This window comes from Tamandua tetradactyla, unplaced genomic scaffold (assembly GCF_023851605.1).
Source record: "Tamandua tetradactyla isolate mTamTet1 unplaced genomic scaffold, mTamTet1.pri scaffold_167_ctg1, whole genome shotgun sequence".
NCBI classification, from domain to species: domain Eukaryota; kingdom Metazoa; phylum Chordata; class Mammalia; order Pilosa; family Myrmecophagidae; genus Tamandua; species Tamandua tetradactyla.
In genome coordinates this window covers 35,746-52,123 of record NW_027518283.1, presented here as the reverse complement: position 1 = coordinate 52,123, position 16,378 = coordinate 35,746, and the positions used below count along the sequence as shown (strand labels likewise).

General features: G+C 44.7%; 1 non-coding gene across 1 annotated transcript; it reads right to left on the bottom strand.

Moving 5' to 3' along the window:
• Nucleotides 1-1,708: 1,708 nt before the first annotated feature.
• Nucleotides 1,709-1,815, bottom strand: LOC143673178 (U6 spliceosomal RNA). The gene has a single exon (XR_013170229.1). It is a non-coding gene; the product is annotated as a U6 spliceosomal RNA (small nuclear RNA).
• Between the last annotated feature and the right edge of the window lie 14,563 nt (nucleotides 1,816-16,378).

The following is a 16,378-nucleotide window of genomic DNA, read 5'->3' as shown; positions in this document are numbered from 1 at the left end:
CGATTCTCAGACCATGCACCCCAAAAATAAAGAAATAAAAGCACTTATTACTTACAGTCAAGACTGCTCTTAATTTTTAAAATAGACAATACGTTTGTATGGTTCAAAGTTTAAACTGCTAATAAGTGTGTGTGCCTCTGTGTGTGTAGAAATATGTGGAAAGCCTCCCTTCCTCTGTATCTCCCCATCTAGTTCTGCTCTGTGGGTGCAGCACGTGAGGTCAGTTTCCCACGTGTCCTTCCGAGACGCCATCATGCTTTTATAAGCCAATGCTGTGTATGCAAGTAAACCTCTCCTTCCACCTGCCTGCGCGAATGCGAGCTCCCACTTCAGTACTTCGCTTTTCCCACTTGTGTTTAGAGCTCATTGTGCGTCTTTATGGACATGTTTCTAGTCTTCTAAACCCTGCTCAGTATTCTAGTGTAGGGGCTACCACACTTCTGTGACCGGTAACCTACTGAAAGACATTTAAGGCTGTTTCCAAAAAGCGCGATTACAAACAACACTGCAACAAATAACCTTCTACATATGTCATTTTGCATGTGTGTGAGTGCATTTATAGGATGAAATTCCAGGGAGTGAGATTTATGGACTAACAACTGCACACATTGGCAACTTTGATAGATTTTGCCAGATCTCATCACCTATTCTGAGAATGTCTGTTTTCCAACATGCTCCTGACACAGGTGTTAGAGTTTCTGATGAATTTATGGGTTTGAAATGGTATAGCTGAGCAATTTGCATTTCTCTCATTACGAATGGTGCTGAGTATCTCTTTATAGGAAAGAGGCATTTACATATCCTTTTCTTTGAACTGTTGGTTCATCTCCTTTGCCCCCCAAAGAGTGCTTTGAGAGCAAAAGTTTCATTTTTATTACTATGATAACTGTCATTATTACTATTTTGCTTCTCTGCAGTGACTCAGCTTTGTCCCACCAGGAGACCTAAACTCCTCCTAGAGGCAGGCAGGGCACAGGCCCTGGGTGGGCAGGACCTCGCCACAATGGGCCTCAGAGGAGAGGATGGTCCATTGTGGAGTGTTTTGGTTTGCTAAGGCTGCTGGAATGCAACACACCAGAGATGATTGGCTTTTAATAAGGGGATCTATTTAGTTACAAATTCATAGTTCTTCAGAGGAAAAGCAGCTGGCTGTCATCTGAGTTTCTCCGCCACATGAGAAGGCACAGGACAACATCTGCTGGCCTTCTCTCCTGGCTTCTGGGTTCCAACAGCTTTCACCGGGTGATTCCTTTCTTCATCTCCAAACGTCTGGGCTGAGCTGTGAGTGCTGAGTTGAGGTGTGCTGACCTCTCTCTCTAAAGCCTCCAACTAATTAAATTAAACTCTCACTCATTGCAGAAGGTGCTCTGCTTAGCTGACTGCAGATGTGATCAGCCATGGACGAAGCCCACATGCTGCTGTTTTAAATCCATAGCAACAGGTGGACAACTGTCACCCAGCCACAGCGACCCCTCAACCTGACCACCCATGCAGGGTGCTTGATTTTCACTTATTTTATGAGTTTCAAAAGGTTAAACATAAAGCCTGAGTGCACCAGTGATAAGAGGAGGATTTTCTTTATTTTAAGTAACAAAGAAAAATGGGATGGGTGCCATGAGAAGCATTCAGGAGAGACAGAAGGAAGGGGATCGAGCCGGAGGAAGCTTTCCCACCACAGCTCTGGCTCGAGGCAGATGAGACTTTTTTTTTTAATATGGAATGCTTCATGACTTTGCATGTCATCCTTGTGCAGGGGCCATGCTAATCTTCTCTGTATCATTCCAATTTTAGTATATGTGCTGCCGAAGCGAGCACCAGACGAGACTTCTTAAAGGATGCTTCTATCGAGTCCTGTGGAGTGAGAGAACCTCCAGATTCATAGGGCGAGGGCTGTGTGCTGAGTCACCTGTCAGGAAGGTCTTCTGAGGAACATTTTACTCTGGTGATAACACCTGGGGGAACATGACCCTGGTTAGTTTGCCTTTTCATTTGTACTCACTTTTGAATGTTTCCAAGCCAGAAAAATGTGTGATTATAGGACAGGATTGTTTCAGCTTCTGATCACCAGCTAAAGAAGTAGTCAGGGCACTCTGCAGCATGAGCCTGAGCCTGGGGAAAGGAGAAGGAGCTGTGGGCACAAACCAGGCTGTAGGCAGCCCCCTGCCAGGCTATGCTATGCCTGCCCAATGGTTCTTCTCTGGTGCTGGGGTCTTCAGCCACCTCGGGTCTTCTTTGGTGCTGGGGACAGAGGCACACATGAATAAGCATTCTGTGCCAAATGCAGAGACCTCACAGGCAGCCCACGTGACCTCTGGACCATCCCTGTCCCTTGTGCTGCCACGCGCTGGAGTGTGCTTGCAGCCAGCCAGCGAGCCGGGCACACGTGAGATGGACAGTGCACACTCACTGTGCTTTACAGCCCTGCCCCACGACGGCCTCACGGAGGGGAGCCAGGCACTGTGCATAGCTCAGTCTGCAGACAGAACAGCAGCCTTGAGAGTGTACAAGCCAAAGAAAGCTAATGAGGTGAGGCTGCACCCCATGGAATAATGAGGAGCACGGATGACTCCCCGCCGGGCCTGAGGAAAGCACTTCCTGGGGCCCAGATCTGTGCACACAAAGGGGTGTGTGACCAAGAACCGCCGGCCTCGGGGCCCCCGGGACGGATTAAACTGCAGGTTTGCTTCCACACGACCCGGACACCGAGCTCCCCATGCAGGGGGGACCCAAAGATTGTTAAAGGGGGCAGCTCCAGGTGAATGACCCACTGGCCCCCGGGCACCCCTCTCTCCCCATCTTCACTGCGGCACGCGCTGGCGGTAGCTGGGAGCCAGGAGACCTGGGGTTCCCTCCCTCCACACCTCCGTAAGGGTCCCCTGAGGCCCAGAGCCCTGAACACCAGAGGGAGTGGCCAGCTCAGGGGCGGGAGCTGGGCCAAGGGTGGGCGGGGGCCTGGGAGGGCCATGGAGCCACAAGGGGGGCCCTCGGAAGGGCGCCCGCCAGCCGGCCAGGGCCACGTCTTATAAGCCCAATGTCCTTCCCTGTGATTCTCCTGCTACTTTCTTTCCAGTCTGGGGAAAGCACAAACTGCCAACAGCTGCACTTAAGAGTTGCTGGATTTGTTTTTCTCCTAATAGTCTGGCCTGTCCGAGGATCTCTCCAATATTCCAAAGCTGAGTTTTTCCACATCAAGAGCCATGAGGAAGAGAAAGCACAGAGCAGGTAAAGAGAGCACTCTTCGGGATGGGAGGAACCGAGCTGGTGAAGGTCCCCCTGAGGCCCAGCGGAGAGCAGGCCTGGGACACATGAGCCACTGGGTCAAGTGCCTGCGGCCCGCGGAGATGCCTGGGGATGGTAGCGGGGTCGGGGGGCAGCCTGGGGGACATGGCCATTGCAGCAGGCCACAAAGCAGCAGCCAGTGGTCCCCAACACCACAGGAGAGGGCAGGCCTGGGGGATTGGGGGGCAGCCCTGGGGAGAGGGTGTCAAAGCCGGGTGAAGTGGGGAAAGGGGGGAAGGCCTGGGGGAAGGGGTCAGGGGAGACTTGGGGTTTAAGGAAGGGGCTGCAGTGAGGGACCCCAGCTAGGGGCAGTGGCAAAATCCATGGGCAGCTGGCCTTGACACCCACAGGTGTGGGCATGAGACTGCATCTCTCTGAGCCTCTGCTTCCTTATCTGCGCCCGGCTCCCAGCTGGGCTGAGTGTCCAGAAGCTACTATTCCTTGGATCCTTAGAGCACTGCTTTGCATGGGGTGTGTGCTGGGTGGCAGCCAGGTGTTAGGTGCATCAGCTGCAAACACAGCCCCATTGCCAGGTGGGACCTGCCTCCCTCCACCCGTGGGATCCATCCCCAGTGACCAGGGCTAGAGACATTCCAGACAGTGGCGACACAAAGTGAGATGCTACCAGGAGCAGGCAGGAGCCAGCGGCTCTTTCCAGGGCGGCTCATAAACCACACCACCAGGTCTCTATCATGTCCCAGACCAGGAGGAAAAGGAAGCAACCCTGAGAGACCCCAAGCAATTACCCAAAAGGTGCTGTTCAAACTGGGTGAGATGAAGACAGCTTTACCTGACAAAATGAAATATACATGTTTTTACCATCAAAAGGCCTACGAGGAGCAGAGTACAGTGGGACCAGTCACAGAAAATAAGAGTGACCCCTTCCACACACACGGGAGGCACTAAGGAGTAATTTACATCTTGCTGGGTGGACGCCTGGCCTGGCTTTGCACTAGACTGAATTGCAATGACTCGAGCCCTGTGCATGTCTGATTTGTTAATCAACCCACTCGTCCTTACCTGTCAGAAGTTCTCATGACCTCCAGCATTCACTGAGCAGTTTCTCTACCAATTACAATGATTTTTCTTAATAAATTTCCTATTTTTCCTGATTCTAAATATGCATTGTATAAAATTTGAAAATTAAACAAAGCAGAAAGGCAAAAATTTAAATCACAAGTTATCCCACTAACAGGAAATGAGCACGGTTAACATTGTATGGAACTTACTACAAATTTTTATGTAAGCATACATGTAAGTCATTTAGGATCACATGAGAGCTAAAATTTTTTATTTTTTGCTTTTTAATGAAGCATTATATTCTGCATATTTTCCTAAGAATTATCTAGGAATGAAAATTCATGTATAGGAATGAAAATTCATGTATCATCTTAAGGTCTCCATATTATTCATCATGTGATTAAAAAATTACTAAACCTTTCATCTATTGTTGGACTTAGTTTATGTTCAGTATTATTGTAATGAACTCCTTTTACCTAAATCAGTTAGTGTACCATATTCTAGGTTTCTAGAATTTAATTGTCTTTAAAGGGTAGGAACTTCACATTCTTATTTACAAATTACTTCCCAAAAAGCTGTCTAAATTGGTGTTGCACAAGTCGCATATGCTCTTCTCTTTATCAACTAGTCAATAAAGAATAATATCCTCTTTTTTAAAATCTCTGCAAATGTCACTGGTGAAAGGCATTTCAGTATAATTTACATCTGATTTGTTAGTGACCTTTTTCCCATGTGTTCATTGGACATTTGTATTTATATTACTGTCAACTGTCTGTTTATGGGATGGTTTTCTTTCAGCCATGCACCATTAAATCATTCATTACAAGTATTTAGTGAGAGTCGGCTCTGTCCTAGGGGCTCGGGTGTAGCCATAAACAGAGCCTTGCCCTCCTGGAGCTTGGAGAGACAGAAAATAAGGACTCAACTGCATCAATTTGACTAGGTTAGGGCGCCCGCTGTTTGATTAAGCAAGTTCGGGCCTGACTGTTCCTGTGAGCACACTGCAGAGGCGGATCTGCCTGTGGGGCTAGTTGATGCAATCTGGAGCTGATTGCATCTACAATCAACAAAGGAGATTGCACTCAGCACTGAGGGAAGGCTCTTCACCAATCCGTGGGCAGTCCTAAAGCTAGACCTGAGGACTCGAGAAGTCAGAAGGAATTTCTGCCTCAACTTCTCCTAGCAAGCTTCTCCCAGGGAATTCACTGAGTTTCTAACTTGTGGCGTGTCCTGTAAAACTGAGACTTGCCCATCCCCATGATCACATTTATTCCTATAATAAACCTTGTAGTGTTTAGAGTGTGTGTGTGTGTGTGTGTGTGTGTGTGTGTGTCCACTGTCAGGTCTATTTCTCTGGAAAACTGTTACTAATACAACCAAAGAAACTTACCATGTGATGTCAGGACACACAAGGACAAAAACAAAAGCATGCTGGGAGCTGGGGAGTCTGGCGCTGCTTAGAATTGGGTGGTCGGGGAAGAATCCCCTGCATAGACGACCTTCACGCCCAGGCCTGAAGACCTCAGAGCCTCACAGGGGCGGCAGGTGACAGGACAGGGGTGGAGATGGCTGCACCCAACATGGCACCCACCATGGTCACATCACTCATGCCACGCTTCCCCAAAAACTGCAGCTGATGCAGTGGACACAACATTGAGCCAAGGCTTCCTTCAGGCTCCCCAGGAAACCAGTGAAGTCACCACGGTCACCTCACGTGCCCTTATGTGTCATGTCTTTTACTGCAGCCGGGAATGGGACACTTTTCTAAGCATGTCATCTAACAGGTCGACCGGGAGAATTGCCTGACCTTTTATCTTTCATATTGTAGCCCGCCGATGGACAGTTCTGTGGCCGGGCACAGTGTTCAGGGTGGGGACGCTGTGGGGTCTCCATCCCGGGGCTTCTGCAGGTGGGACAGGGCATGCAGGAAGCCAGCTCCGTCCACTTCTCTGCACCGACACCTGGCTCCGCGTGTCCAGCAGCCCCTCGGCCCCCCTTGGCACCCTTCAGGCCCCGTCAGCCTCCCCTTTCCCCCCTAACACCCCTCAGACTCCGTGCCCCCTTTGGCCCCCTTCCCCTCCACTCATCCCCCCACGGCCCTCCCCTTACCCCCTAACCCCCCTCACCCCCAGGCTCCCTTCACCCCCTGCCCTCAGCAGTGCAGGGTACTGGGAAGCGGGGCTCCCTCCTTGCACATGGCTGCATGCCTTCCTGGGGCTCCTGTGGAAGTGGTATCTGGGGATGCCTCCCACGACATTGCACTGCTGAGGGACGAAGAGAACGCCATGGCCTCAGTCTCCCTCTGCAGTGCCCTCCTGGGCCCGGTGACCCAGCTCGGCCCTGGTGACTCTGTCCCTGCGGGAAGGGGACCGCATTACAGGCTGCCCCCACCCACGGTCTGTTCACAGCTGCATGGGGCCAGGGCCTGCCAGCACCCAGGAAGCCAGTCTTTGGCTGCAGAAGCTTGGAGAGCTGCTGTATGGCAGGGTCACTATTCATTCTTTCTCCATGTGAATATCCAGTTATTGAAGCACCATTTGTTGACTTTTTGTTGGTTGGTTTGGTTTGTTGTTTGTTTGTTTGGGCAGTGCACAGGCCGGGAATTGAAGCCGGGTCTCCCTCACGGCAGGCGAGAATGAGAGTGAGTCACCCTCGCACCCCCTCTTGGTGAGTTTGAAAAATATCACATTTAATTTAAAAACTCCCGAGTGTATCACATGCCATGATCTTAATGATAAGAGCAAGATTACATAGGTAAGTCATAAGCGCTTAAGGAAAAGAAAATGTCCCCCAAGCTGTGATCCTGTTAAAATTCAGATGTTAATGGCCACGACCTAACATCACCACGTGAATGAGGACTGTTTTCCACCCACAGCTCTTCTTAGCTGAATCCCTGGTGTTTAACACACAACAAAAATCTTACTTTACAATGCGGTGAGTGGAAAAAAATGAGTAAGTGGTTTTACTCAAAGAAAACACTGTATTCTCTAAATTAGATGGAAGTAAAAAGTTCTGTTGACTGTGCTGTGGGCAAAGAAAGCCCACCCCTTGTTTTCTGTTTGGTCAGCCAGCGAGTCCTGTGTTTTCATCTTTAAATCTTTGGAACTAAAACTAAAAGAAGAACATTTTGTGACATGAAAATTATATGAAATTCAAATTTCAGCATCCATAATCAAGTTGTAATGGGACATAGCCCCCTTGCGTGCCGCCTGTGGCTGGTCCCACCCCACACCACACACCCAGGCAGTCACCACCGAGCAGGCCCTGGGACATGCCAGGTCCCTTCACAGAAAAGGCCACTGACCCCGGAAAGGCCAGAGTTCCCAGCACCGGTGCCATGGGTTTCTCACCACTGTGGAGCAAGGTCTCCCGGCCTGAGAACCACTGTGGTAGGCGATGAAGCTAAAGACCCCCCTGCACCCCTCACAGGCTGGAAGGGCCAGTCAGTCCACTAAAGGGCAGAAGGGGACAAATGGGGGGGAGGGGAGGGGAGGGGAGGGGACAAAAGGGGAGGGGAAGAGAGGGGATGGGAGGGGCGGGAGGGGAATAGCTCTTACTGAGTATTTTTCTTTGTATGCTGTGTGGCAGGGTCACTATTCATTCTTTTTCCATGTGAGTATCCCATTATTGCAGCACCGTTTGTTGAATTTTTTTGTTAGTTTGTTTGGTTTTTTGTCCGTTTGTTTGGGCAGTGCACAGGCCGGGCATTGAACCCGGGTCTCCCTCACGGCGGGCAAGAATGAGAGTGAGTCACCCTTGCAACCCCTTTTGCTGAGTCTGAAAAACATCACTTTTAATTTAAAAAGTCCTGAGTGTATTACGTGCCATGGTCTTAACGATAAAGCACCCATGGATGCTGAGTGGGCAGGGACAGTGAAGCCACTCAAAGGCCAGCCTTCCTCTAAGCCACGTTCGTATGACGTAGCACCTCGTGCTTGCACAAACTTTTCTCGCACTGTCTGGAATCTCAGTTTTGTGCTAAATAAATGTACATTTATCCTGCAGTCATTTCTGTACTCTTTATTCGAAGTGCAGGAAGGAGCAGACATGCCCCACTGAGCCCTGGGAGGCCTCCGAGTCGCAGCCTCTGAGGACCCACGCCCAGAACGAAGGTGTCCCCAGCAGACACAGCCCCCGGGTGGGCCTCCATGAAGGAACTGCGTCAGCACAGAAGGGATGCATTCCGTGAGAGGCAGAGATGGAGGCTCCTGGCTACATGGGGAGGTGATGACCCACCTGGGGTCAAGCTCGGACCTGAGTCGCCTTGGGGAAGCACCTTTTCCTGCAGAGCTCTTTTTTGTTTGAATCTCACTGGAACTTCCCTGACCTCTGCCTTGCTGTCCTTGGAGCTCATTGTGACCCCACAGATCAGCTTCCCTGTGGGGTTCAGGGGTCCACAGCCGGGATTCAGCCACGTCCTGCTCTCTGGAAATGAGGGGTGGGCTCAGGAGCAGCACTCTGCACCCACAGCCTCCCGAGGGAGAGCTCACCCTGAAACCAACGGGGCCAGCCATGGAAGCTTCACTCTGCCCTGAGGGTGCTAAGCCTGGGTGGGCTGGCTGCCAGCCTGTGCACTGGTCCCTGGGCCCCAGGCTGCGACTCCCATCACCAAAATAAAGGCCCTAAGGCTTTGGGCATGCACCCATCTGAACTACAACTTGCAACATTTGAAGTGTTCATTTTCAGTTTCAAGAAGGTGAAATCATGACTCTCATACAAGTACTGTGTGCATGGGTTCAGATTACTTTAAATTGTTAGTGAAGGAACCAGCAGGATGAAAAAGCTGGCTCCAAGAAGAATATGAATTACTGATATTCAGAGTCTTAGGAAAAAAGAATGCTGGATTCTTGCAGAATTAGATGACACACCGGTCAATGGGCAACAGGCAGGAAAACTTTTCTATGGGGCAGAACCATTCGTAGTGCATCTGTCTCTTCCCGGTTAACTTCCAACTTTGCAGAGGCTGAGCCCTAACCCATGTAACTACAGAGTCACCCCAAGTTTCCAGCCCCTTAATCCAGGCTCCTCTGTGGAGTTCTTCAACCATGGCTTGGGGACACTGTGGTCAGATGGTCCTCGCCGGCATGGGTGCCGCACCTTGTGGGCTGTTGGGCAGACCCCTCAACTCACTGGATGCCAGAAGCACCTCATCCATGTGTAGCAGTTACAAATGTCTCTGGACACTGGCAGAAGTCCTGTAGGGTGATATGCACGCTGGCTGACAACAACTGGAGCATGACTCAGAAAAGGGATTTTTTTTTTTGCCTTATCCAAAAGTTTTGGCTAACTTTTCCTAATATGTTCAGAAAAGGTGTGGGTGGGGTGTCGCGCTCCCGCTTCCTTTAGGGCAGAGCATCGGGCAGACTTGGAATCCTTGGCACATGTAGCATGACGGGAATCACAACGTGTTTGTGTCTTTTTTTTTAATTAATTAAAAAAATTAACAAACAAAACATTTAGAAATCATTCCATTCTACATATATAATCAGTAATTCTTAATATCATCACATAGTTGCATATTCATCATTTCTTAGTACATTTGCATCAATTTAGAAAAAGAAATAAAAAGACAATGGAAAAAGAAATAAAACGATAATAGAGAAAAAAAAAACTATACGTACCATACCCCTTACCCCTCGCTTTCATTTACCACTATTTCAAACTGAATTTATTTTAACATGTTCCCCCTATTATTTATTTTTATTCCATATGTTCTACTCTTCTGTTGATATAGTAGCTAAAAGGAGCATCAGACACAAGGTTTTCACATTCACAGAGTCTCATTATGAAAGCTATATCATTGTTCAATCATCATCAAGAAACATGGCTACTGGAACACAGCACTACATTTTCAGGCAATTCCCTCCAGCCTCTCCACTACATCTTGAACAACAAGGTGATATCTACTTAATGCGTAAGAATAACCTCCAGGATAACCTCTCAACTCTGTTTGGAATCTCTCAGCCATTGACACCTTGCCTCATTTTCTCTTCCCCCTTTTGGTCAAGAAGGTTCTCTCAGTCTTTTGATGTTAATTCTCAGCTCGTTCTAGGGTTTTTCTCAGTCCTTTGATGCTGAGTCTCAGCTCATTCCAGGATCTTTGTCCCACGTTGCCAGGAAGGTCCACACCCCTGTAAGTCATGTCCCATGCAGAGAGGGGGAGGGTGGTGAGACTGCTCATCATATTGGCTGGAGAGAGAGGCCACATCTGAGCAACAAAAGAGGCTCTCTTGGGGGTGACTCTTAGGCCTAAATTTTAAGTAGACTTGACCTATCTTTTGTGGGGTTAAGTTTCATGTGAACAAACCCCAAGACTGGGGGCTCAGCCTATAGCTTTGGTTGTCCACACTGCTTGTAAGAATATCAAGAATTCAACTTGGGGAAGTTGAATTTCTCCCCACTCTCACCATTCCCTGAAGGGGGCTTGCAAATACTTTTCCAGTCACTGATCAAATCATTCTGGGACTCATCGGGGGATCACTCTGGACAAAATCTCAAGTGCTACCTGAGATTCCAAGTACTTATGACATTCAATCAAACTATCTACATGAGTTATATTAAGAAATGCTCTAGTCAAAATCTAAATTTTGTAACAAATAAATATATTTTGCTTTAGTCTTACACATAATGTGGCATTTTGAAGTATTAGTTATCATCTATTTTCAGCACCCTGCAATAATGACAATCCTTTGTTCTTCCTCATGCAAAAGCTTTTTAAAATTTGTACATTGTACATTTCACTATTATTATACACTCTAGGCATTCCTAGATTATACCATCTCGATCTTTAACATCTATCTTTCTTTCTGATTTCATTTATGTCTCCAGCCCTCCTCCCTCTATCATTCTCACATGCAGCTTCATTCAGTGTTTTAACATAATTACATTACAGTTAGGTAGTATTGTGCTGTCCATTTCTGAGTTTTTGTATCCAGTCCTGTTGCACAGTCCGTATCCCTTCAGCTCCAATTACCCACCATCTTACCCTATTTCTATCTCCTGATGGTCTCTGTTACCAATTACATATTCCAAGTTTATTCACTAATGTTGGTTCATATGAGTGAGACCATACAGTATTTGTCCTTTAGTTTTTGGCTAGTTTCACTCAGCATAATGTTCTCTAGGTCCATCCATGTTGTTACATACTTCATAAGTTTATTCTGTCTTAGAGCTGCATAAATATTCCATTGTATGGATATACCACAGTTTGTTTAGCCACTCTTCTGTTGATGGACATTTTGGCTGTTTCCATCTCCTTGCAATTGTAAATAATGCTGCTATAAACATTAGTGTGCAAATGTCCACTTGTGTCTTTGCCCTTAAGTCCTTTGAGTAGATACCTAGCAATGGTATTGCTGGGTCATATGGCAATTCTATATTCAGCTTTTTGAGGAACCGCCAAACTGCCTTCCATAGTGGTTGCATCATTTGACATTCCCACCAACAGTGGATAAGTGTGCCTCTTTCTCCGCATCCTCTCCAGCACTTGTCATTTTCTGTTTTGTTGATAATGGCCATTCTGGTGAGTGTGAGATGATATCTCATTGTGGTTTTGATTTGCATTTCTCTAATAGCCAGGGACATTGAGCATCTCCTCATGTGCCTTTTGGCCATTTGTATTTCCTCCTCTGAGAGGTGTCTGTTCAAGTCTTTTTCCCATTTTGTAATTGGATTGGCTGTCTTTTTGTTGTTGAGTTGAACAATCTCTTTATAAATTCTGGATACTAGACCTTTATCTGATATGTCATCTCCAAATATTGTCTCCCATTGTGTAGGCTGTCTTTTTACTTTCTTGATGAAGTTCTTTGATGCACAAAAGTGTTTAATTTTGAGGAGCTCCCATTTCTTTCTTTCTTTCTTCAGTGCTCTTGCTTTAGGTGTAAGGTTCATAAACCCACCTCCAATTATAAGATTCATAAGATATCTCCCTACATTTTCCTCTAACTGTTTTATGGTCTTAGACCTAATGTTTAGATCTTTGATCCATTTTGAGTTAACTTTTGTATAGGGTGTGAGATACGGGTCCTCTGTCATTCTTTTGCATATGGATATCCAGTTCTCTAGGCACCATTTATTGAAGAGACTGTTCTGTCCCAGGTGAGTTGGCTTCACTGCCTTATCAAAGATCAAATGTCCATAGATGAGAGGGTTTATATCTGAGCACTCTATTCGATTCCATTGGTCAATATATCTATCTTTATGCCAGTACCATGCTGTTTTGATCACTGGGGCTTCATAATATGCCTTAAAGTCAGGCAGCGTGAGACCTCCAGCTTCGTTTTTTTTCCTCAAGATACTTTTAGCAATTTGGGGCACCCTGCCCTTCCAGATAAATTTGCTTATTGGTTTTTCTATTTCTGAAAAATAAGTTGTTGGGATTTTGATTGGTATTGCATTGAATCTGTAAATCAATTTAGGTAGAATTGACATCTTAACTATGTTTAGCCTTCCAATCCATGAACATGGTATGCCCTTCCATCTATTTAGGTCTTCTGTGGTTTCTTTTAACAGTTTCTTGTAGTTTTCTTTGTGTAGGTCTTTTGTCTCTTTAGTTAAATTTATTCCTAAGTATTTCATTCTTTTAGTTGCAATTGTAAATGGAATTCGTTTCTTGATTTCCCCCTCAGCTTGTTCATTGCTAGTGTATAGAAACACTACAGATTTTTGAATGTTGATCTTGTACCCTGCCACTTTGCTGTACTCGTTTATTAGCTCTAGTAGTTTTGCTGTGGATTTTTCAGGGTTTTCGATGTATAGTATCATATCATCTGCAAACAGTGATAGTTTTACTTCTTCCTTTCCAATTTTGATACCTTGTATTTCTTTTTCTTGCCTAATTGCTCTGGCTAGAACTTCCAACATGATGTCGAATAACAGTGGTGATAGAGGACATCCTTGTCTTGTTCCTGATCTTAGGGGGAAAGTTTTCAACTTTTCCCCATTGAGGATGATATTAGCTGTGGGTTTTTCATATATTCCCTCTATCATTTTAAGGAAGTTCCCTTGTATTCCTATCCTTTGAAGTGTTTTCAACAGGAAAGGATGTTGAATCTTGTCAAATGCCTTCTCTGCATCAATTGAGATGATCATGTGAGTTTTCTGCTTTGATTTGTTGATATGGTGTATTACATTAATTGATTTTCTTATGTTGAACCATCCTTGCATACCTGGGATGAATCCTACTTGGTCATGATGTATAATTCTTTTAATGTGTTGCTGGATTCGATTTGCTAGAATTTTGTTGAGGATTTTTGCATCTATATTCATTAGAGAGATTGGTCTGTAGTTTTCTTTTTTTGTAATATCTTTGCCTGGTTTTGGTATGAGGGTGATGTTGGCTTCATAGAGTGAATTAGGTAGCTTTCCCTCCACTTCAATTTTTTTGAAGAGTTTGAGGAGAATTGGTACTAATTCTTTCTGGAATGCTTGGTAGAATTCACATGTGAAGCCGTCTGGTCCTGGACTTTTCTTTTTGGGAAGCTTTTGAATGACTGATTCAATTTCTTTACTTGTGATTGGTTTGTTGAGGTCATCTATTTCTTCTTGAGTCAAAGTTGGTTGTTCATGCCTTTCTAGGAACTTGTCCATTTCATCTACATTGTTGTATTTATTAGTGTAAAGTTGTTCATAGTATCTTGTTATTACCTCCTTTATTTCTGTAAGGTCAGTTATTATGCCTCCTCTTCCATTTCTGATCTTATTTATTTGCGTCCTCTCTCTTCTTCTTTTTGTCAGTCTTGCTAAGGGCCCATCAATCTTATTGATTTTCTCATAGAACCAACTTCTGGTCTTATTGATTTTCTCTATTGTTTTCATGTTCTTAGTTTCATTTATTTCTGCTCTAATCTTTGTTATTTCTTTCCTTTTGCTTGCTTTGGGGTTAGTTTGCTGTTTTTTCTCCAGTTCTTCCAAGTGGACAGTTAATTCCCGAATTTTTGCCCTTTCTTCTTTTTTGATATAGGCATTTAGGGCAATAAATTTCCCTCTTAGCACTGCCTTTGCTGCGTCCCATAGGGTTTGATATGTTGTGTTTTCATTTTCATTCGCCTCAAGATATTTACTGATTTCTCTTGTAATTTCTTCCTTGACCCACTGGTTGTTTAAGAGTGTGTTGTTGAGCCTCCACGTATTTGTGAATTTTCTGGCACTCTGCCTATTATTGATTTCCAACTTCATTTCTTTATGATCCGAGAAAGTGTTGTGTATGATTTCAATCTTTTTAAATTTTTTGAGACTTGCTTTGTGACCCAGCATATGGTCTATCTTTGAGAATGATCCATGAGCACTTGAGAAAAAGGTGTATCCTGCTGTTGTGGGGTGTAATGTCCTATAAATGTCTGCTAAGTCTAGCTCATTTATTGTATTATTCAAATTCTCTGTTTCTTTATTGATCCTCTGTCTAGATGTTCTGTCCATTGATGAGAGTGGTGAATTGAAGTCTCCAACTATTATGGTAGATGTGTCTATTTCCCTTTTCAGTATTTGCAGTGTATGCCTCATGTATTTTGGGGCATTCTGGTTCGGTGCATAAATATTTATGATTGTTATGTCTTCTTGTTTAATTGTTCCTTTTATTAGTAGATAGTATCCTTCTTTGTCTCTTTTAACTGTTTCACATTTGAAGTCTAATTTGTTGGATATTAGTATGGCTACTCCTGCTCTTTTCTGGTTGTTATTTGCATGAAATATCTTTTCCCAACCTTTCACTTTCAACCTATGTTTATCTTTGGGTCTAAGATGTATTTCCTATAGACAGCATATAGAAGGATCCTGTTTTTTAATCCATTCTGTCAGTCTATATCTTTTGATTGGGGAGTTCAGTCCATTAACATTTAGTGTTATTACTATTTGGGTAGTACTTTCCTCTACCATTTTGCCTTTTGCATATTATATATCATATCTAATTTTCCTTCTTTCTGCACTCTTCTCCACACCTCTCTCTTCTGTCTTTTCATATCTGTCACTACTGCTCCCTTTAGTATTTCTTGCAGAGCTGGTCTCTTGGTCACAAATTCTCTCAGTGACTTTTTGTCTGAAAATGTTTTAATTTCTCCCTCATTTTTGAAGGACAATTTTGCTGGATATAGAATTCTTGGTTGGCAGTTTTTCTCTTTTAGCAATTTAAATATATCATCCCACTCTCTTCTTGCCTCCATGGTTTCTGCTGAGAAATCTACACATAGTCTTATTAGGTTTCCCTTGTATGTGATGGATTGCTTTTCTCTTGCTGCTATCAAGATCCTCTCTTTCTCTTTGACCTCTGACATTCTAACTAGTAAGTGTCTTGGAGAATGTCTATTTGGATCTATTCTCTTTGGGGTGCACTGCACTTCTTGGATCTGTAATTTTAGGTCTTTCATAAGAGTTGGGAAATTTTCAGTGATAATTTCTTCCATTAGTTTTTCTCCTCCTTTTCCCTTCTCTTCTCCTGCTGGGACACCCACAACATGTATATTTGTGCGCATTCAATTCCCTGAGCCCCTGCTCATATTTTTCCATTCTTTTCCCTATAGTTTCTGTTTCTTTTTGGATTTCAGATGTTCCATCCTCCAGTTCACTAATTTTAACCTCTGTCTCTTGAAATCTACCATTGTAGGTTTCCATTGTTTTTTTCATCTCTTCTACTGCATCTTTCATTCCCATAAGTTCTGTGATTTGTTTTTTCAGACTTTCCATTTCTTCTTTTTGTTCATTCCTTGCCTTCTTCATGTCCTCCCTCAATTGATTGATTTGGTTTTTGAAGAGGTTTCCCATTTCTGTTCGTATATTCAGAATTAGTTGTCTCACCTCCTGTATCTCATTTGAACTATTGGTTTGTTCCTTTGACTGGGCCATATCTTCAATTTTCCTGGTGTGATTTGTTATTTTTTGCTGGTGTCTGGACATTTAATTACCTTAATTAGTTTATTCTGGAGATTGCTTTCACTTATCTTACCTAGGGTTTTCTTGCTAGATGAGTTTATTGTCTATCTGTTCATTGACCTTCAATTCAGCTTTTTCTGGGCCTCTAGCTTAAGTTTTGTTTAACAGAGGGTAATTTTTCAGTTCCTCTCTTCTTGTTTCTTGTCCTGCTTGTAAT